This window comes from Chiloscyllium plagiosum, unplaced genomic scaffold (genome assembly GCF_037043375.1).
Source record: "Chiloscyllium plagiosum isolate Xiang-an unplaced genomic scaffold, Cpla_swu_hap1 HiC_scaffold_6, whole genome shotgun sequence".
NCBI lineage: Eukaryota > Metazoa > Chordata > Chondrichthyes > Orectolobiformes > Hemiscylliidae > Chiloscyllium > Chiloscyllium plagiosum.
Genome location: NW_028270144.1, coordinates 21,089,596 through 21,111,321, shown reverse-complemented (window position 1 = coordinate 21,111,321; position 21,726 = coordinate 21,089,596). Strand labels below are relative to the sequence as shown.

General features: G+C 41.9%; 1 long non-coding RNA gene across 1 annotated transcript; it reads left to right on the top strand.

The window, feature by feature from the left end:
- The first annotated feature begins 51 nt into the window (after positions 1-51).
- On the top strand, positions 52-19,606 carry LOC148149721 (uncharacterized). Its single transcript, XR_015757335.1, has 3 exons — positions 52-288; positions 15,108-15,288; positions 19,398-19,606. It is a non-coding gene; the product is annotated as an uncharacterized LOC148149721 (long non-coding RNA).
- Positions 19,607-21,726: the final 2,120 nt, after the last annotated feature.

Below are 21,726 nucleotides of genomic sequence, written 5' to 3'. Positions count from 1 at the left end.
CCCCATCCACCCGCCAATCAGTGAAGACCCCGCTTTGACGGCACCGCACAAAGGTAGCCCAACCCTTTCCCGCTTGAAACAATCGGCTCTAGACGCTGACAGGGGCACTCGCTTTCCGCGCCCCCTCCTTCTCCAACCGGTTCACCGTCAGCCAATGGGTGGAGAGCCATGCGCTCCGCAGGACGAGTTCTGTCCACTAGGGGCCGCTGGTTGGAGATGTGGAAGCCGGCTTATATGTTTGAGGCCGCACTGAGAGGTTCTGTCCAAATGGCATGTTGAATTTACAAGGTAAAAACAATGACTGCAGATGCTGGAAACCAGATTCTGGATCAGTGGTGCTGGAAGAGCACAGCAATTCAGGCAGCATCCGAGGACAGGCAAAATCGACGTTTCGGGCAAAAGCCCTTCATCAGGAATAAAGGCAGAGAGCCTGAAGCGTGGAGAGATAAGCTAGAGGAGGGTGGGGGTGGGAGAGAGTGGCATAGAGTACAATAGGTCAGTGGGGAAGGAGATGAAGGTGATAGGTCAGGGAGGAGAGGGTGGAGTGGATAGGTGGAAAAGGAGCTGGGCAGGTCGGACAAGTCCGGACAGGTCAGGGGATCGAGTTTCTGGAGGTTAGAAGCTAGGATGAGGTGGGGGAAGGGGAAATGAGGAAACTGTTAAAATCCACATTGATGCCCTGGGGTTGAAGTGTTCCGAGGCGGAAGATGAGGCGTTCTTCCTCCAGGCGTCTGGTGGTGAGGGAGCGGCGGTGGAGGAGGCCCAGCACCTCCATATCCTCGGCAGAGTGGGAGGGGGAGTTGAAATGTTGAGCCACTGGGCGATGTGGTTGATTGGTGCGGGTGTCTCGGAGATGTTCCCTAAAGCGCTCTGCTAGGAGGCGTCCAGTCTCCCCAATGTAGAGGAGACCGCATCGGGAGCAACGGATACAATAGATGATATTAGTGGATGTGCAGGTAAAACTTTGATGGATGTGGAAAGCTCCTTTGGGGCCTTGGATGGAGGTGAGGGAGGAGGTGTGGGCGCAGGTTTTACAGTTCCTGCGGTGGCAGGGGAAAGTGCCAGGATGGGAGGGTGGGTCGTAGGGGGGCGTGGACCTGACCAGGTAGTCACGGAGGGAACGGTCTTTGCGGAAGGCGGAGAGGGGTGGGGAGGGAAATATATCCCTGGTGGTGGGGTCTGTTTGGAGGTGGCGGAAATGTCGCAATTCATCAACTTCACCAACACATTCCACCCTGACCTTAAATTTACCTGGACCATCTCTGACACCTCCCTCCCCTTCCTGGACCTCTCCATCTCCATCAGTGACGACCGACTTGACACTGACATCTTCTACAAACCCACCGACTCCCACAGCTACCTGGATTACACCTCTTCCCACCCTACCTCTTGCAAAAATGCCATCCCGTATTCCCAATTCCTCCGCCTCCGCCGTATCTGCTCCCAGGAGGAGCGGTTCCACCATAGAACACACCAGATGGCCTCCTTCTTTAGAGACCGCAATTTCCCTTCCCACGTGGTTAAAGATGCCCTCCAACGCATCTCATCCACATCCCGCACCTCCGCCCTCAGACCCAACCCCTCCAACCGCAACAAGGACAGAACGCCCCTGGTGCTCACCTTCCACCCTACCAACCTTCGCATAAACCAAATCATCCGCCGACATTTCCGCCACCTCCAAACAGACCCCACCACCAGGGATATATTTCCCTCCCCACCCCTCTCCGCCTTCCGCAAAGACCGTTCCCTCCGTGACTACCTGGTCAGGTCCACGCCCCCCTACGACCCACCCTCCCATCCTGGCACTTTCCCCTGCCACCGCAGGAACTGTAAAACCTGCGCCCACACCTCCTCCCTCACCTCCATCCAAGGCCCCAAAGGAGCTTTCCACATCCATCAAAGTTTTACCTGCACATCCACTAATATCATCTATTGTATCCGTTGCTCCCGATGCGGTCTCCTCTACATTGGGGAGACTGGACGCCTCCTAGCAGAGCGCTTTAGGGAACATCTCCGAGACACCCGCACCAATCAACCACATCGCCCAGTGGCTCAACATTTCAACTCCCCCTCCCACTCTGCCGAGGATATGGAGGTGCTGGGCCTCCTCCACCGCCGCTCCCTCACCACCAGACGCCTGGAGGAAGAACGCCTCATCTTCCGCCTCGGAACACTTCAACCCCAGGGCATCAATGTGGATTTTAACAGTTTCCTCATTTCCCCTTCCCCCACCTCATCCTAGCTTCTAACCTCCAGAAACTCGATCCCCTGACCTGTCCGGACTTGTCCGACCTGCCCAGCTCCTTTTCCACCTATCCACTCCACCCTCTCCTCCCTGACCTATCACCTTCATCTCCTTCCCCACTGACCTATTGTACTCTATGCCACTCTCTCCCACCCCCACCCTCCTCTAGCTTATCTCTCCATGCTTCAGGCTCTCTGCCTTTATTCCTGATGAAGGGCTTTTGCCCGAAACGTCGATTTTGCCTGTCCTCGGATGCTGCCTGAATTGCTGTGCTCTTCCAGCACCACTGATCCAGAATGTTGAATTTACACTCTGGCCTCAAATAATGCTGATATTGCTAATGTTGATCTCTCTAGTATGCCCAATGCAATGTTAGCTGTATGCCTTCGTCTCCACCTTTTATGCAGTACATCCTTGCTTACTATGATCTGCCTATATTGCTCATAAACAAAGCTTTTCTCTTTGGTACATGTGACAATGAATCAATCAGTCATTGGCTGGTGACCTATGGAGGTGCTGTTGGAATGAGTGGTACTCACTTTAAGTCTACCAAGATGAAGCATGCACTAAATGATGGGTCTATACTCTAAGATCAGGATATAATAATCTCCATTGTGGAAACCAAATGGTGTAAAACAAAACCTCCTTGGCACCAGCCTCCTCATGCTGACCACTCTTCTTCATCTTCCCATTCTTCTGATTTCTCCCCAACTTCCTCATCCCCCAGACGTTTGTTTGGGCCAATTCAGGTCCTTGAACTCCCTCCAAGTTCCTTACCATCTTCTCACCACCCCACCCCTTTCCATAATTCCCAAACTCCACACCCTGATCCCAAAGGTCATTGCTGGCTCAGGGTACCCCCTGCGGGCCTGTAATTGGCCTCCCTTCTCCCACCCCACACACACACACAACATAGATTTGGAAAAGCATTCAAGGTCCAATCCTTGAACTCAGCCATTCACGCATAGAGTACATTCCCAAATTTCTGGAGTATTGTTTCATTTTTCAGACTGAAGGTAAATCAGTGTAATTGTAGAAAAAATATCAAATGTTTTACTCTACAATGAAAAGACAAATGAATCGTGAATAATGTACCAATGAAAATGCTGAACTTGCACATTCAGCCATGATTTTGTTCAAAGGAGTAGCAGGTTTCAGGACTTCTTTCTCTAATCCCACCTGAAGATGCTGAATCATCAACTGTACATCGCGAGCTTAACATTACTGTGAAACACCAATTTTATTTAACTTGCACATAAGGATGGGAGAAAAGTCAAAAAATTGGCTGCAGTGATATTAGATCAGTACATCTCCAGCTACTTAAACTTCAAATGTGAAATCTTGGTGCAGCAATTCAGTACTCGTCATCATCTTTGGAACTCAGATTCAAAGTTGTTACCTGGGTTAATTGAATATGTACTCATGTCTGACATCTGAGTAATTTCTGTCATGTTTGAACATTTTAGAGCTAAGATTTTTTAGAAGTTAAGAATAAAGTGGATTTGAATTGGTTTTAAATGGAAGATACATAGAGAAGTATGAAAAAACTCCCATGAAGGTCAGCTATTTAGAATATTTATGGGAATAACTGACACCACTGAATACAAAAAAGTACATGTAACAGATGTGTAATCACACCAGGAATATATGTGAAATGAGCATAGACAATACAAATGCAAGATTATATTCTCAAAAGATGTAAGCCGGCAATGTAGATCTGCTCCCAGTTGCCAACACAGAGCAATGGCATATTTGGAAAAAGCAGAGATTTGCAAACTGCACACCGTGGGGGAGCAATAGATGCTCTCTGAGATCGTACCTGAGCCACATTTTTGGGCGCAGAGTAGAGGTGGCTCTGCTTTGCTGCTGACCATAATGTAACAGACTTGACACTAGGGTTCTTCTGGTGCAGTGGTATCTACCTCTTAACCAGGAGACCTGGGTTCAAGTCCTACCTACTCCAGAGTTATGTACCAACATATCTGAACAAGTTGATTATGGTTAAAAAAGAACAGACTTGACACTGGCCATGTGCTTTTTAAGATATTTTTAATCTGAGCCAACACTTTAAGTAGTTTGGTTTTAAGTTTTGTTAACCTGTTAAAATGTTTCAACCTGTCCTTCCAAATTTTGGTTACAATAGATATTCCTGCAGTTTGTTTCTTTCTTTTGGTTTTGCTATTTTTGTTTCCATTTTTTATTCACTCTGGTGAATATGTATTTTAAAACACATATGTATTTTAAAACTCTGCTTCAAATCCCTACTGTTGATCTTTCATTTGAATGATTCGATGAGACAGTGTTCCCAGTGGGAAGAAATACTTGTAGAGACAATTCTTACAAGTTGACAGACGGCGATTTTATGTGAGTGCCAGATTTCAAAATTATCCCTGGCATTCCTACTCAATCACAGTGGCCATATTGCTACTAAACCTGTTTTGATCTAACCAGAATTTTTATAATAAGCTTCCAAAATCTTTATTAGTTGTCCTAATCATTACTGTGCTCCAACTCTCATTGTTTTAATCTTTCATACAACTCATCATAATCTAATCTTTTCAAGTCCAAAATTCTGTGATTTTCTCACCCAGTGTATTTTTGTTTGTATCATTTATTTCAGAATATATTCAGATCACTTAGCATTGATTTTAATTTAGTCAGTTTGGTGTCAAGAAAAGGTTAACACCCCAGGCTTACCATGCCATTAAGAGTAAAAGCCCGTTTTGTATTATATAGCACTTTTTTATGACCACTGGATGATTTGGCAGACTTTAGACAGGAAATGAAAAGTCATAGAGACATACAGCACAGAAACGGACCCTCTGGTCCAACTTGTCCATGCTGACTAGGGCGGCACGGTGGCCCAGTGGTTAGCACTGCTGCCTCACAGCGCCTGTAGACCCGGGTTCAATTCCCGACTCAGGCGACTGACTGTGTGGAGTTTGCACATTCTCCCCGTGTCTGCGTGGGTTTCCTCCGGGTGCTCCGGTTTCCTCCCACAGTCCAAAGATGTGCGGGTCAGGTGAATTGGCCATGCTAAATTGCCCGTAGTGTTAGGTTAAAGGGGTAAAGGTAGGGGTATGGGTGGGTTGCGCTTCGGCGGGTCGGTGTGGACTTGTTGGGCCGAAGGGCCTGTTTCCACACTGTAAGTAATCTAAAGTAATCTAAATCTAAAGACTAGATATGCCCATTGAGATATCTTTTAAATGTTGTAATTGTACCAGAATCCACCACTTCCTCTGGCAGCTCATTCCATGCACGCGCCACCCTCTGCATGAAAAACGTGCTCCTTTTGTCCCTTTTAAATCTTTCCCCTCTCACCTTAAACCTATGCCCTCTAGTTTTGGACTCCCCTATGCTGGGATTTAAAAACCCTGGCTATTCCCCCTATCTATGTCCCTTATGATTTTATAAACCTTATAAGGTCCCCCTCATCCTCCGATGCTCCAGGGAAAAAGACCCAGGACTATTCAGCCTCTCCCTCCAATTCCGCCAACATTCTTGTGAATCTTCTCTGAACCCTTTCAAGTTTATCAACATCTTTCCTATAGCAGGGAGTCAACGATCTGAAACATTAACTCTTTTTCTTTCCATACAGATGCTGCCTGACCTGCTGAGATTTTTATTTGCAGAACATTTTCTGTTTTTATTTTAGATTTCCAGCATCCACTTTATTCTTAACTTCTAAAAAATCCATGGCTTACGATAGTTTCTCAAAATACTGTTGTTTGGCAGTAGCGTTTTTGCAAATTTTCTTTCCTTCAAAATTGACAATGAAATGCACATTATGAAACCTCTAATTTTTTTTTAATCTGAGGTTACATTTCAGTGACTTGAAATCACAGTCTCAAAGATAGCTGAATATTTGCATCTCTATATGTTCTGCATTCTGAAACTATTCCAAAAAAACTGGTTAAACAAGAAGAAGGATTATACCTGAAAAGGTAACTTCTCCACCTCCTGATGCTGCCTGGCTTGCTGTGTTCTTCCAGTCTCCTGCTTATCTACCATGAAGATACTGATAGCAGTTGGCAATGAATGGTTACACAGTATCAATATTTCAGGCCTACCTGAAATATACCAGAAAGATCCCATGGATACTATAAGTGCAATAAGATCAACTGCAAGTGTCAATTTTAGAATTTTTCACATAGAATTGATGTCCTGCAAGCAAAGGTTACAGGATACCATGCATTAATTTGTCAGTAGGTACTGCAAGAAGGGCAAGCAATGTGTTTTGCAAAGACTGAATTCTCCAAATAAATAGTAGAGTTGGTGATTGCCTCAACTCCTATTGAAGCATTCTGAAAATATCTCTTGGGAAAAGAGAAAGGTCAAAGCATTAATTCACTGCCAGCAGATGGCAGAAAATATGTTGTAGGTGGATAAGAGAACCTGTAACCTTTAAATGCAGTGCTGTAATGACACTGTAGCCAGGACACAAACAGTAAAGAAGCTGTTTAGCTAACGTGGTTTATTGCACTACTGCGAAGATATTCTGTACTCCAATATTCATGCAGCAGGGTGAGGTACAAAAAGACATTGATCTCACTATACAAAGAATTTGAATCCAATGATGCTGCCAGAAGCTAGAAAAGAGCTCACCCAAACAGAGAGGGGGAACAACATTGCATCAGCAACAAGTAGTGTGCCAGAGACCTGCACAAACATAAGCCAATACATGAAGATCATAGTAAGACAGAACCAAGTCAAGACCTAGAATGATACAACTTCCAAAGGCTGAAAAGGCTTTCCACATTGTGGATGCAAGACATTATGTGGACAAAATTAAACAACTAAAAGTATTTGCAACAATCATTTGCCCAAAGCAAATTAGCAGACACACACTCTAAACAAGATTGACACAGGAGTTCATGCAAATACGCTACCAAATTGAGTTCTGAAGCATGTGTACCAAGATTGTTGGAATTCAATAGTATGATTTGCAGGCTTGAATTAAATGCTTTGGCATGCTAACAATGCAATTCAGCCATGGCAATTTGACAAGAAACCTATAATTTCTTTCCTGGTAAGCAGATCAGCAATGGGTAGGTCTACTACCATATATGGCTCTCATCACTAACTACCCATGAGATCACCAAGGTACCTGTGATGGTAGAGGGGACCAAGAATGATCGGTGCTGGGTCCTCTACTTTTGTCATTTACATAAATGATTTGGATGCGAGCATAAGAGGTACAGTTAGTAAGTTTGCAGATGACACCAAAATTGGAGGTGTAGTGGACAGCAAAGAGGGTTAGCTCAGATTACAACAGGGTCTTGATCAGATGGGCCAATTGGCTGAGAAGTGGCAGATAGAGTTTAATTCAGATAAATGCGAGGTGTTGCATTTTGGGAAAGCAAATCTTAGCAGGACTTATACACTTAATGGTAAGGTCCTAGGGAGTGTTGCTGAACAAAGAGACCTTGGAGTGCAGGTTCTTGAAAGTGGAGTCACAGATAGATGGGATAGTGAAGAAGGCGTTTGGTATGCTTTCCTTTATTGGTCAGAGTATTGAGTACAGGAGTTGGGAGGTCATGTTGTGGCTGTACAGGACATTGGTTAGGCCACTCTTGGAATATTGCGTGCAATTCTGGTCTCCTCCCTAGTGGAAAGATGTTGTGAAACTTGAAAGGGTTCAGAAAAGATTTACAAGGATGTTGCCAGGGTTGGAGGATTTGAGCTATAGGGAGGGGCTGAACAGGCTGGGGCTGTTTTCCCTGGAGTGTCAGAGGCTGAGGGGTGACCTTATAGAGGTTTACAAAATTATGAGGGGCATGGATAGGGTAAATAGGCAAAGTCTTTTCCCTGGGGTCAGGGAGTCCAGAACTAGAGGGCACAGGCTTAGGGTGAGAGGGGAAAGATATAAAAGAGACCTAAGGGGCAACTTTTTCACACAGAGGGTGGTACACGTATGGAATGAGCTGCCAGAGGAAGTGGGGGAGGCTGGTACAATTGCAACATCTAAGAGGCATTTGGATGGGTATATGAATAGGAAGGGTTTTGAGGGATGTGGGCCAAGTACTGGCAGGTGGGACTAGATTGGGTTGGGATATCTGGTTGGCATGGACGGGTTGAACCGAAGGGTATGTTTCCATGCTGTACATCTCTATGACTCTCTGTGGCTCTACTCACCTTGAGTCAGTTCAGGATTTATAACAATTGTACGCAGATACATTCGACACCATTGAAAGTTTTGAATATGATCCCATATTGCAACTCAAGAGAAGAAGCACTTCCGTCAATTAACCCTCCAATAAAGTGGTGTTCACAAAGAAGAAAAGCTTAATGGTGAGCTGAATGACATGGAATGTAGTGACATCATCCATCATGTGGGTTACCATGTAGACCAATGAAGTTCAATTACATGCCTACAAAAGAAGAACTATGCAGTCAGGGTATATTTAGATCTCTCTGTGAAGAGATACCACATAAGACACTAGAAAAATTGAATTCCAAATTCAAAGGAGCAGAATGTAGTGACATCATCCATCATGTGGGTTACCATGTAGACCAATGAAGTTCAATTACATGCCTACAAAAGAAGAACTATGCAGTCAGGGTATATTTAGATCTCTCTGTGAAGAGATACCACATAAGACACTAGAAAAATTGAATTCCAAATTCAAAGGAGCAGAATTCTTCTCAAGCTGACGCCAAACATGGATATTGATCAGTACACATAGGGAATCTCAGGAAGCCACTACCTTCAGAACATAATTTGTAAGATATTGATTCCAGCAACTGCCTACCCTCAGTCAAGATCTGTACCTGCAACATATGGAAAGAAAATATGTCTGAATGAGTATGCATTGCTGATGATCATTTTTTAAAAAGTACGATTACAATATTCACTAACGAATAGCAGTAGCTCACCACAAAGAGCTGGTTTCAACAGTAAAATGTACCAGTAAGTCAGATTAATCCTTTTGACTCTATATATTAAAGTTGTCGAATCCTGTCCTGACGCAGGCAAACATGTAAAACAAATGCCTATCCCTCAACAACGAAGACAAATAGAGATGCCTTGGATTCTTTTCGGCACCACACGCTTCAAACTTTTCTGACAAAGCATCATCATTGAGAGAGCACCAAAAGAAAAATGTTCTATTCATATGGCAGGAGGACCATCAAAATACATAGAGTCTCTCAAACAAGCAATGTCAGCAAAAGAACCAAACCCTGTAATACTACAACTTCAGGAAGGAGGCAGAAAGCTTTACAGAAAGGGTTAGGAGATGCATCATGCAAGACGGCAAATGTATTGCATTTCTATCCAAACGTCTATTGCAAATACAATCTGATTATTCCAATACAGAGCAGGAGACACTTGCTCTAGTATTTGGTAACACAATATTCCACACATATCTCTGTTCGACAACCAACTCACTGTGGAAACTAACCAAAAACTATTACAAATGATTTGCTGCAAACTAATGACAAATGCACCACCTAGATTACAAAGTTTTCTGACTAGGATACAGGAATAACATTTCGACATCTATGACAAATGGTCACCTCGGAAAAGCTGAACAGATTACCAGATTTGAACAATGATACAAATATTCCACTGAATCAACAAATTGTTAGCATAGACATTGAGGTGAAAGATGTTATCAAAATCAGTCCTTTACATTTTGGTCAGCATAAATGTGACAGGCTCATTTGGAAATAGCTAACAAAGTACAACAGAACACTGTGGAAAGTTATCATTATAAGGTAGCCTTTTTAAGTACTCATAGTCTGTGGGTATCACTGGCTGAGCCAGCATTTACTGCCCATCCAAGCTGTAATTGAGAAAATGGTGGTGAACTGACTTCTTGAAATACTATAATCTATTGGTGTAGGTAGACTCATGTATTAGTTTAGGGACAGAGTTCCAGGATTTTTGACCGAGGAACATTGGAGGAATAATGAGATACTTGGGGGTGGCACGGTGGCTCAGTGGTTAGCATTGTTGCCTCACAGCGCCAGAGACCCGAGTTCAACTCCCACCTCAGGCAACTGACTGTGTGGAGTTTGCACATTCTCCCCGTGTCTGTGTGGGTTTCCTCCGGGTGCTCCGGTTTCCTCCCACAGTCCAAAAATGTGCAGGTTAGGTGAATTGGCCATGCTAAATTGCCCGTAGTGTTAGCTGAAGGGGTAAATGTAGGGGAATGGGTCTGGGTGGATTGCGCCTCGGCGGGTCGGTGTGGACTTGTTGGGCCGAAGGGCCTGTTTCCACACTGTAAGTAATCTAATCTAATTCCAAGGCAGGATAGTGATTCGCTTGGAGGGGTATTGCAGTTTCCCCATTTTTCTGCTGTCCTTGCCTTTCTAGATGATAATGGTTGTGTTTGGATCATGCTGTCTAAGTAGCCTTGGTGAATTACTGAAGTTCATCTTGTGCATGGTATACACTGCTGCTTCTGTATGTTGGAGGAGGGGGTGAATGTTTGTGGATATTATGCCAAACAAGTAGGATGTGTTATCCTGGATGGTGTCATTATTATTCGAGTTGTATTCATACTGACACAATAACAGAAATGCCAGACAGTCTGATAGGGGTCTGATTGTGAAAATCATAGTTTGGGAAAATCAATCACGCTGCATAAATCCTATAATGGCTATGTAAAGAAGAACTCCCAAGCACCTAGCACAATGTTTTTTTTTTAAACTCCATACATTTATTTGGACAGTTAATTGACAGCGATGGCAGTCCAAATCATCATTCCAGTCATCAGCAAAGTGATAGAAGGGAATGTCAGCACTGTTAATAAGCTGCAGTTGCTCGTCGATAACCTGCACATTGATGCTCAATCTTAGTTCCACCAGGGCCACTCATGTCCTTTCATATTACAGACATAGTCCAAACATGGGCAAAAGAGCTAAACTCCAGAGATGAGGTGAAATGAGAGTTACTATCTTTGACGTCAAGGCAGCATTTTACCAAAGGAGTTACACTACTTAAAAGAAAAGAATAGTTGGTGCGTCAGCTCCAAATGTTTCCTGTCTCAGACACATTATTATTCCTTGATCCTTTCTGAGTCAAAATCTTGGAACTCCCTATCTTCAGCACTTTGGGACTGGCTTCATACAGATTGCAGGAGTTAAAGGCAATGTTGATCACTAGCCTCCTCAAAGGCAACAAGGAATAGGAGAATAAATGCTCGTCTACTATGAAATCACATCCTGTGGGTGAATAAGTTGCAATTTATTTTAGTCAAAAACTATGTGCCACTGCATACTTCAGTGGGTTGGGCCTTGAGGCAATCCCCACAACATTAATAGGATTAAAAGGAACATTTGCCAACACCAATTGAATAAAATAAATTGCCCCTTCAGTGGGGAAAATAGGATAGGATGTTCGGGGTGGTGGTCAAGAGGAGTAGATCATGTGTTCTCCTTGTAATTAAATAATAGTTAGCATTTTACTGTGTAGGATAAATACAAATCATAAACAACATTGAAACCTCACAGTATTTAACAGCACAATGTATTTGTTAATTTAGATACCACATTGGCCAAATGCTTAGAAATGTTTACAGATACGCTCTGGAATTGAAGTGAATTAGTAGAATCTGTCCACATTCCATATGAGTGAATCTTCAGTTTTCAAGCTGTGGATCTTAATAGCCTGCTGCAACTTTCTCAAAGCAGCAGCCTGCTTTCCCCATCAATTCTGATCAGTTTCTGCATCTTTGCATTTTCAGGTCATGCATGCAATTTTTTTTTCTAGGCCTTTACATAAAGGTATCTAAGGATGTTAAAGATTAGGTAGTGCTTCCTGAAGAACAAGATTGAAGGAAAAAAGAATATGTGACTTGAATAGTGATTTTGTCTTATTCTGAATCCAAATATAACAAGTATCATGGGGATTTCACCGTTGGTCATGTGCCAAGCTACTTGTATGCAGTGGTTCAGCAGCATTGCAAAAGCTTTGTGACTTCTATCACAAGGAGGAAGGCAAGTAGCTTTTTTGCATCACCTTGGTAATTGCTTTGGTCATTTCTGAATTTTTAAGAAGTTATTCATATGGTAATAAATCAATCTTTCAGATAGCTGTCTTGGTAAATATTCCTATGATCCACTGTTTTCACATGCAAAGCCTTTTTCTTTTATCGATATTACACTTACAGACTTATTCTGCACATACTGTTTTGAATTTCAAGGTTACGAGAAATCCAAATTGATGTCATTCTCAACTCATTCTTTGCAGTTTTTATTCTTTTTCCATGATATATGTATACATTGCAAATAATAATATCAAATTTTTGTCCTTTGCTGTGTAATAGTTGCTGATGTTTCAGGCAGTGCTTTATACATGCTGTTATGTATCAGTTGAAGCTAATCACAAATATATTTTAAAGGAATGCAAATCTATTTCTATGGAAATGATACAAAAATACAAATGAGGAGCAGGAGTAGGACATTCAGTCTCCATTCAATAAGATCATGGTTGATTTGATTGTAACCTCAAATCCATATTCTTACCTACCTCTGATAAGTTTTCACTCCCTTGCAAACAAGAATTCATCTACCTCTGTCTTTAAAAAAAATTCAAAGACTTTGTTTCCACCACTTTACAGGAATAGAGTTCCAAGGATTAAATTATATAGAACCACATATAAGTCTTTGTAAGTACTTAGATCACTTAGAATATACAATGCAGAAACTGGCTATTTGTCTAATGAGTCCATGCTAGTATTTACAATTCCCACATGCTTCCCATCCTCCCTTCCCTAACTCAATTATTGCAATTTTATATTCCATTCGCCCTCAAATGCTTATCTAGCTTCCCCTTGACTGTATCTATATAATGCAAAGAAGGTGCCAAAGTGCTTTGACAAAGGTATTGAAAATCATCCACGACTTAAGGATAGTAAATAAAGAAAAACTATTCCTAACAGCTGATTGGTCAATTTCCAATGGACACAGATTTAAGGTGATTGGTAAAAAAGACCAAAGGTGACACAAGGAAAACCTCTTTACTGTACTGTACTGTCTTGTTAGGATTTAGAATGCACTGCCTTTTGGATAATGGATTCAATAACATTAATTTGTGGGAATTGGATAAATACGAGATGAGAAAATAATGAGGAGATTTAGGGGAAGAGTGGCAGAGTGAGACCAATTGGATTCCTTTTTGAATGAATTGGTGCAGCTGTAATGATCCAAATGGCCTTCCCCTCTGCTGCACTATTCTAGTGCTTCCAATTACCTCAACTACTGCCCGTGCTAGCAAGTTCCACATTCATGCCACTGTTTGGGTAAAGATGTTTCTTCTGAATTGCCTATTTCACCTCTTAGTAACTATTTTCTTTGACAAACTCTAGTTTTGATCTTTCCCACACTCATTCTGGGTCTATTTTGTCAAAACTTTTCATAATTTTAAAGAACTCTTTTAGATCACTCACTCAAGAGACACAGTTAATAAAATCCATTATGGGAGACTGTGATACACAATGCTTACCTCAAAGAAGACTTGAGGTCCTAATTATACATATTATCTATGAGTAATTTCCAGTTTCAGACTACTCTAGTCAGAACAAAATTGATTTGGAGATGTCAGTGTTGGACTGGGGTGTACCAAGTTAAAACTCACACAACACTTAGTTATAGTCCAACGGGTTTATTTGGAAGCACTAGCTTTCAGAGTGCTACTCCACAACCACCTGATGAAGGAGCAGCGCCCAAAAGCTAGTGCTTCCAATTAAACCTGTTGGACTATAATCTGGTGTTGTGTGATTCAGAACAAAATTGGACTTGTAGCTTTAACACTGTGATCTGTTGCTTCAAGAACATGATGTAGAAAACAAGATATTACCTTATTACTGGTTATCTTCCTCTCTGCATTCTGAACCTATTCATAGCTATCAAATCAAATTAATCAGCTCAATTATCCATTGGTTAGAAGTACATGTTGCATATGATGCCTGACATAATGGATTGTGACTGGATTTTTTTTTTCACTCCCGTGCGGGTGCCAGTCAAGCAGAACCCTGTTTACATTGCCTGGTTCCTGCTGAGTAGAATTGCAACAGCCCAAGTTAAACTCACAATGCATAGTTAGCATTCTCTATTTCAAAGTAGAAGATCTGGAATCATGAGAAAATTTTTAGTATCATTTTAGGGAGCAAATTTACATATAATGGTTTGCATCAAAACATCGTTAACTTCTTTAGGTGCTGAATTAATTATGTCAAAACAAGACACAAGGACTAATTAATGTGTTTTCAGAGCTATTTTCATGTAAATTATTTCAATTTGTTTCAAATCATGCAAATAACCAATTAAATAAAAATTGCTGAAATGATTTTACGTGGGTAAAACAAATTCATAGTAATTTTAGATAAATACTCCTAAATGAGTACATTCAAACTTGAAGGCTTAGAATTTAAAACAAAAGTAATAGGAGAGAAAAAAAAAGGTGTGATTTCTAAGACAATGGGAATACTTGAGAATTTCAGCCACAGAAGTGGCATGAGACATTTTCTGGCTGAAAAGGTCTAAGGTTATCCACAGGGAGGATAGCAAAAGAAACATCTATTATTCCTTGATTGAAGAAGGAAAACAAGCAACTAAGAGGCATTGGAAGACAGGTTTTTTCTTCAGTCATTTGTGAGATGTGAGTGTCACTGGCTAGATCAGCATTCTTGTACAACCCTTCCCTCCTTTGAGAAAGTTGTGATGAGCTGCAGTCGAACTGCTACAAATCATTAAGTGTAGGTAGACCACAGTGCTTTTAGGAATGGAGTTCTACAGTTTTCAATGAGCGACATTGAAGGAGCCTGATATATTTCCAAGTCAAGATAGTGTATGGCTCGAAGGGTAACTTAAAGGTTGTGAAGTTCCCATGCGTTTGTTGCTTTTGTCCTTCCAGATGGCAGAGCCAAGGAGTTAGAAGGTGCTGTTGAAAGAAGTGGTGTGTTCCTGCAGAATACCTTGTAGATGATACACAGTGCTGTCTTGATGGATGTTGTGAATGTCTACTTTGGAGGATGGGTGCCAATCAAGAGACTGTTTGATTTTGTTGGAGCAGCACTCATCCAGAAAAGTGTAAGGTATTCCAGAACACTCGTAAAATATTCAACAAGCAATGATAAGTCAAGAAATGGAAAGGAAGGAGGAACTTAGCAAAATCAGAATCAAAAGAAAAGTGGTAGTGAGTAACTTGTTGGAGCTACAAGCTGACATATGCCTGAGAAAATTATTAGGGGGACACAGCAGGGCACTTTGGTATGTTCAAGATAATCTGGGAATGTCAACATAGTTTTAGGAAACCGGTCTATTGAAGTTCCTTGTGTAGGTAACACATGCTTTAGTTAGAAGGGAACCAGTGGATGTACTGTACTTAGATTTCCAGAGGGCATTTGATGAAGTGCCAGATCGAATGTTTTTGTGGAAAGTGAAAGTTCATGTACAAAGGTAGCACATTGCATGGATAGAAGATTGACCAGCTAATAGATAGCCCAGAGTAGACAGAAATAGGTCTTTTTCAAGTTGCAAAGATGTAATGAATGATGTGCCACAGGAATTGGAAATCTCAGTTCTTTAAAATTTATATACATGAATTGGATAAAGGGACTAAAGGTAAGGTTGCCAAATTTGCGAAGAACAAAAAATAAGTTGTTACATAAGGACATAGAAATGCTGTGACTGCATCTATTCACAGTATTAGTGATCTTGTTTAAAGAAAGATGTAAATACATTGGTGGAAGTTCGGAAAAGGTTTACTGAACTATTATGTGGAATGAGATGATTATGTTGTGGGGAAAGGTTGGATAGGTTAGATGTTAGAACAGTAAGAGATGGCTTGATTGAAACATTAAAGATTGTGAGGTGTTGACAGTTTAGATATTGAGAGGAATGTTTCCTTTTATGGGAGAATCAAGACCCAGAGGTTACAATTTGAAAATTAGATGTCAGCCCTTTAAAACAATTTCTTTTCTGAGGTTCATAATTCTTTGGAACTCTCTTATTGAAAAGATGGTGGAAGCAGGTTCTTTGAATTTTTTTAAGGCAGAGATAGATAAGTTATTGGACAAAAGATTTGATTATTGTTGAGCAAGTGGGGTGAAAGAATATCAGCTGTAGACAGGAATGGGAATTTGAGTTAAAATTAGATCAGCTGTAACCTTATTGAATAGCAGAGCAGATTTGAGGAGCAGCATGGCCTATACCTGCTTCTAATCTGTATATTAGTATGGCCTACTTTCTGCCTTGTACATTTTGGACAGGCTTTGGAGAGTTAGATGAAAAGTTTCAGACTTCTCAGCTTCTGACCTGCACTTGTATTTTGTGACAAAGGTCCTTGATATCTTGTTATTATTTGGAAATTTGGGTTCTAAAGTGGAAAGAACCATGTATAGATTTAAGTTTGATTTGTATTTATATACTGTATGTTAAGAAGGTGGGGGAGGGAGCATAGTTTGAGTTTCATTTTAGATTTGTTCTGAAGGTGACGCCAGAATGTCAGAAGTTTGCTGTATTAAAATTTAATGAGGGTTACTGCTATGGAGTTGAGTATGAGGTAAAGAGCTCAGTGCATTAACAAACAAGATAGAAGAGAAGATAAACATCTGTTTAATTGCATCAGGAGTCCAGCATCATAAAAAGAAACAAATATATACAGAAGGATCGGCAATGTAAGTAGATTCAGAGCAAAAGATGCTGATAATTCAAAAGTTTCCAAAAAAATTCAGGTTGTCAGAATACTGTGAACAATTTTGATCCATCTATCAAGGGAAAGATATACTGGCATTGGACACGGTCCAGAGAAGGTTCACAAAGCTAACTCAGAATATAGAAGGACAGTCTTATAAGGAGAGGTTGAATAGGTTGGGCCTGTGCTTATTTAGAAGAATGAGAGGTGACTTTATCAAAACTTACAAGATTCTTAGGGAACTTGATAGAGTAGATGTGGAAAAGTTGTTCCCCTTATGGGAGAGTTTAGGACCAGAGGACATAATATGTGGTCGCCTATTTAAGACAGAGATGAAGCAGAGTTTCTTCTCTCAGCTCAAAGTAAGTCTATGGAATTTTTTACTTAAAGGAATCAAGGGTCATGGGAAAAATGCAGGAAAGTGAAGTTGAGATGTATCAGACCAGACAAGATCTCAGTGAATAACAGAGCAGCCTTTATTGATGAATTATCTACTTTAGGGCGACACAGTGACTCAGTGGTTAGCATTGCTGCCTCACAGCACCAGGTTCGATTCCAGCCTCGGATAAGGATTCACATTTTTGGATTACTGGAATCTCTTTTGGGGTAGAAGTGACCTGTACAAGAAGGACGGATTGCACCTAAATTGGAAGGGGAATAATATACTGGCAGGGAAATTTGCTAGAGCTGCTTGGGAGGATTTAAACTGGTAAGGTGGGGGTTGGGAACCAGGGAGAACTCTGTGGGAAGCTAGAGAAGTGATTGCTGGGCCTCTTGTATCATCGATAGTCACAGGTGATGTGCCGGAAGACTGGAGGTTGGCTAACGTGGTGACACTGTCTTAGAAAGGTGGTAAGGACAAGGAACTATAGACCGGTGAGCCTGACCTCGGTGGTGGGCAAGTTGTTGGAGGGAATCCTGAGGGACAGGATGTACATGTATTTGGAAAGGCAAGGACTGATTAGGGATAGTCAACATGGCTTTGTCCAGGCGAAATCATGTCTCACAAACTTGATTGAGTTTTTTGATGAAGTAACAAAGACAATTCATGAGGACAGAGCAGTAGATGTGATTTATATGGACTTCAGTAAGACGTTCGACAAGGTTCCCCATGGGAGACTGATTAGCAAGGTTAGATCTCATGGAATACAGGGAGAACTAGCCATTTAGATACAGAATTGGCTCAAAGGTAGAAGACAGAGGGTGGTGGTGGAGGGTTGTTTTTCAGACTGGAGGCCTGTGACCAGTGGAGTGCCACAAGGATTGGTGCTGGGCCCTCTATGTTTTGTCATTTACATAAATGATTTTTGGATGCGAGCATAAGAGTTACAGTTAGTAAGTTTGCAGATGACACCAAAATTGGAGGTGTAATGAACAGCAAAGAGGATTACCTCAGATTACAACAGGCTCTGGACCAGATGGGCCAATGGGCTGAGAAGTGGCAGATGGAGTTTAATTCAGATAAATGCGAGGTGCTGCATTTTGAGAAAGCAAATCTTAGCAGGACTTATATACTTAATGGTAAGGTCCTAGGGAGTGATGCTGAACAAAGAGACCTTGGGGTGCAGGTTCATAGCTCCTTGAAAGTGGAGTCGCAGGTAGATAGGATAGTGAAGTTGGCGTTTGGTATGCTTTCCTTTATTGGTCAGAGTATTGAGTACAGGAGTTGGGAGGTCATGTTGCGGCTGTACAGGACATTGGTTAGGCCACTATTGGAATATTGCGTGCAATTCTAGTCTCCTCCCTATCGGAAAGATGTTGTGAAACTTGAAAGGGTTCAGAAAAGATTTACAAGGATGTTGCCAGGGTTGGAGAATCTTAGCTACAGGGAGAGACTGAACAGGTTGGGGCTGTATTCCCTGGAGCGTCGGGGCTGAGGGGTGACCTTATAGAGATTTACAAAATTATGAGGGGCATAGATAGGATAAATAGACAAAGTCTTTTCCCTGGTGTCGGGGTGTCCAGAACTAGAGGGCATATGTTTAGGGTGAGAGGGGAAAGATATAAAAGAGACCTAAGGGGCAACTTTTTCACGCAGAGGGTGGTACGTGTATGGAATGAGCTGCCAGAGGATGTGGTGGAGGCTGGTACAATTGCAACATTTAAGAGGCATTTGGATGGGTAAATGAATAGGAAGGGTTTGGAGGGATATGGGCCGGGTGCTAGCAGGTGGGACTAGATTGGGTTTGAATATCTGGTCAGCATGGACGTGTTGGACCGAAGGGTCTGTTTCTATGCTGTACATCTCTCTATGACTCACTCTAACTGTCTGTGTGGAGTTTGCACATTCTCCCCGTGTCTGCATGGGTTTCCTGCCACAATCCAAAGATGTACATGTTAGGTGAATTGGCCATGCTAAATTGCCCGATAGTGTTTGGTCAATTAGTCAGAGGTAAATGGGTCTGGGTGGGTTATTCTTCAGAGGGTCGGTGTGGACTGGTTGGGCCGAAGGTCCTGTTTCCACACTGTAGGTAATCTAATCTTAATCTATCTAATCTTATTTTATAGCTTTATTGGCTTCAGAGAAGAAACTTCCAGCAACAGAAAACTATTAAAAGCTGAAGGAATGGAAAATTAATCCACTTATTCTGTGCAGTTTTCGTGTAGTTTTATTAACTCCTATCTGCATGTTCATTTGTAAAACACATTGGCAGTCTCTTATGAGTAAGTTCAGTGAATGACCACTATTGTAAACAAATTGCAAAAATAAAACTTATGGTTATCAAGCTAGGTTTCACTCTGGGATCTGACTTAAACTGTATTATAATCAGTTGAGATCATAGCAGTTTACATAGCTGATCCAGTTCAGTTTCTATGCAATGTTAATCCCAAGAATGTTAATAGTGAGATGTCTTTGATGTTAGAACCATGGAATATCAAGAATAGGCAGTTAGATTAACTCCTGTTCGAGATGGTCATTACTTGAACCTTCTGTCACACAAGTGTTATTGTTCCATTATTAAGCCTGGATGTTTGAACATACACTGCTTCAGTATCTAAGAAGTTGCAAATAGTGAATATTATGCACTCATCAGTGATCATCCCTATTTCTGATTGTATGATGGATGGAGAGAAGGTTGTGGATGAAGCAACTGAATGTGATTTGGCCTAGGACACTATCCTGAGAAATGCCTACAATGATTCTCTGGGACTGAGATATTGACCTCCAACAACCACAGCCATCTTCCTCCGTGCTAGGTACGTTTCCAACCAATGAAGAGTTTTCACCCTGACTCCCATTGACTTCAATGTTTTCCTGGATTCCTTAATGCCATACTTGGCCAAATAGTGCCTTGATATCAACCTCAACTCAACTCTTGATTTCAGCTCTTTTGTCCAAGTTTGGTCCAATGTGATAATGAGGTCAGGAGCTGAGGAGCCCAAATTTAGCGTCAATGCACCATTATTGCAGAATAAATGCCAGTTAATAGCATTGCGTCAATACAGTAGATAGATGCTCTCAAATGTAGAAAGGAAGGGCCTATTGGAGATGTTCAGAATGCATCTTCAGAAACAGAAGGTGGGTAATCAATGGACATAGAATCAGAGAGTCATAGAGATGTACAGCATGGAAATAGACCCTTTGGTCCAACCTGTCCATGCCGACCAGATATCCCAACCCAATCTAGTCCCAACTGCCAGCACCCGGTCCATATCCCTCCAAACCGTTCCTATTCATATACCCATCCAAATGCCTCTTAAATGTTGCAATTGTACCAGCCTCCACCACTTCCTCTGGCAGCTCATTCCATACACGTACCACCCTCTGTGTGAAAAAGTTGCCCTTTAGGTCTCTTTTATATCTTTCCCCTCTCACCCTAAACCTATGCCCTAGGAATCTTGGAGAAGCATGATCTTCATGTGGCCTTGCCACTGTTTCTTAAAAAGACCATAGAAGTATCCATGAAACAGATATACCTTATAAATAAATGTTCTTGGTAATTCTGGGAGGTGGTTCAGACATGATGGGCTGAAAGGCTTCCTTTTGTGCTGTAACAATTCCATAATTCTGTGATTCTTTGATATGTGCAGCCAGAGGAATTACACCAAATTGCTGAAGATTGTTGTCAGTGTCCCAGCTATCCTTCTTACTGCACCTCTATTAGTTGCTCTCCTCCTTCCTGATACCTCAGGCCTGACTTTGTTGCCACCAGCCAGAGTACCATGCACAAAGATTCCTCACAAGTTGCCCAGTAAGTTGCTCGCCGGTTTGATGCAAGTGAGGTCCAAGGTCCAATATCAGATATGATTAGATTAGATTACAGTGTGGAAACAGGCCCTTCGGTCCAACAAGTCCACACCGACCCGCCAAAGCGCAACCCACCCATACCCCTACATTTACCCCTTACCTAACATTACGGGCAATTTAGCATGGCCAATTCACCTGACCTGCACATCTTTGGACTGTGGGAGGAAACCGGAGCACCCGGAGGAAACCCACGCAGACACGGGGAGAACGTGCAAACTCCACACAGTCAGTCGCCTGAGGCGGGAATTGAACCCGGGTCTCCGGCGCTGTGAGGCAGCAGTGCTAACCACTGAGCCACCGTGCCTCAGGCCTATACATTTCCTGCAGCCAGATCACACTAACTGATGCAATGTCAGTTATCTGAGGTATATGTGTTTAACGTGCTTTGAACAAATGACAGTACACACTTCAAATTGAATCAACCATTTCGTAAAAATAATGGGAAATTTAAGAAAAACACATTTAAACCCTTCTTTTAATACCATTTTCAATAGACAAATTACTACACAATGGGCTAACTGTTTAATATTCCAACTACAATTAAAAATTGTAAAGTAGCTAGGCCATAGAGATAAAACATTTGGAGAG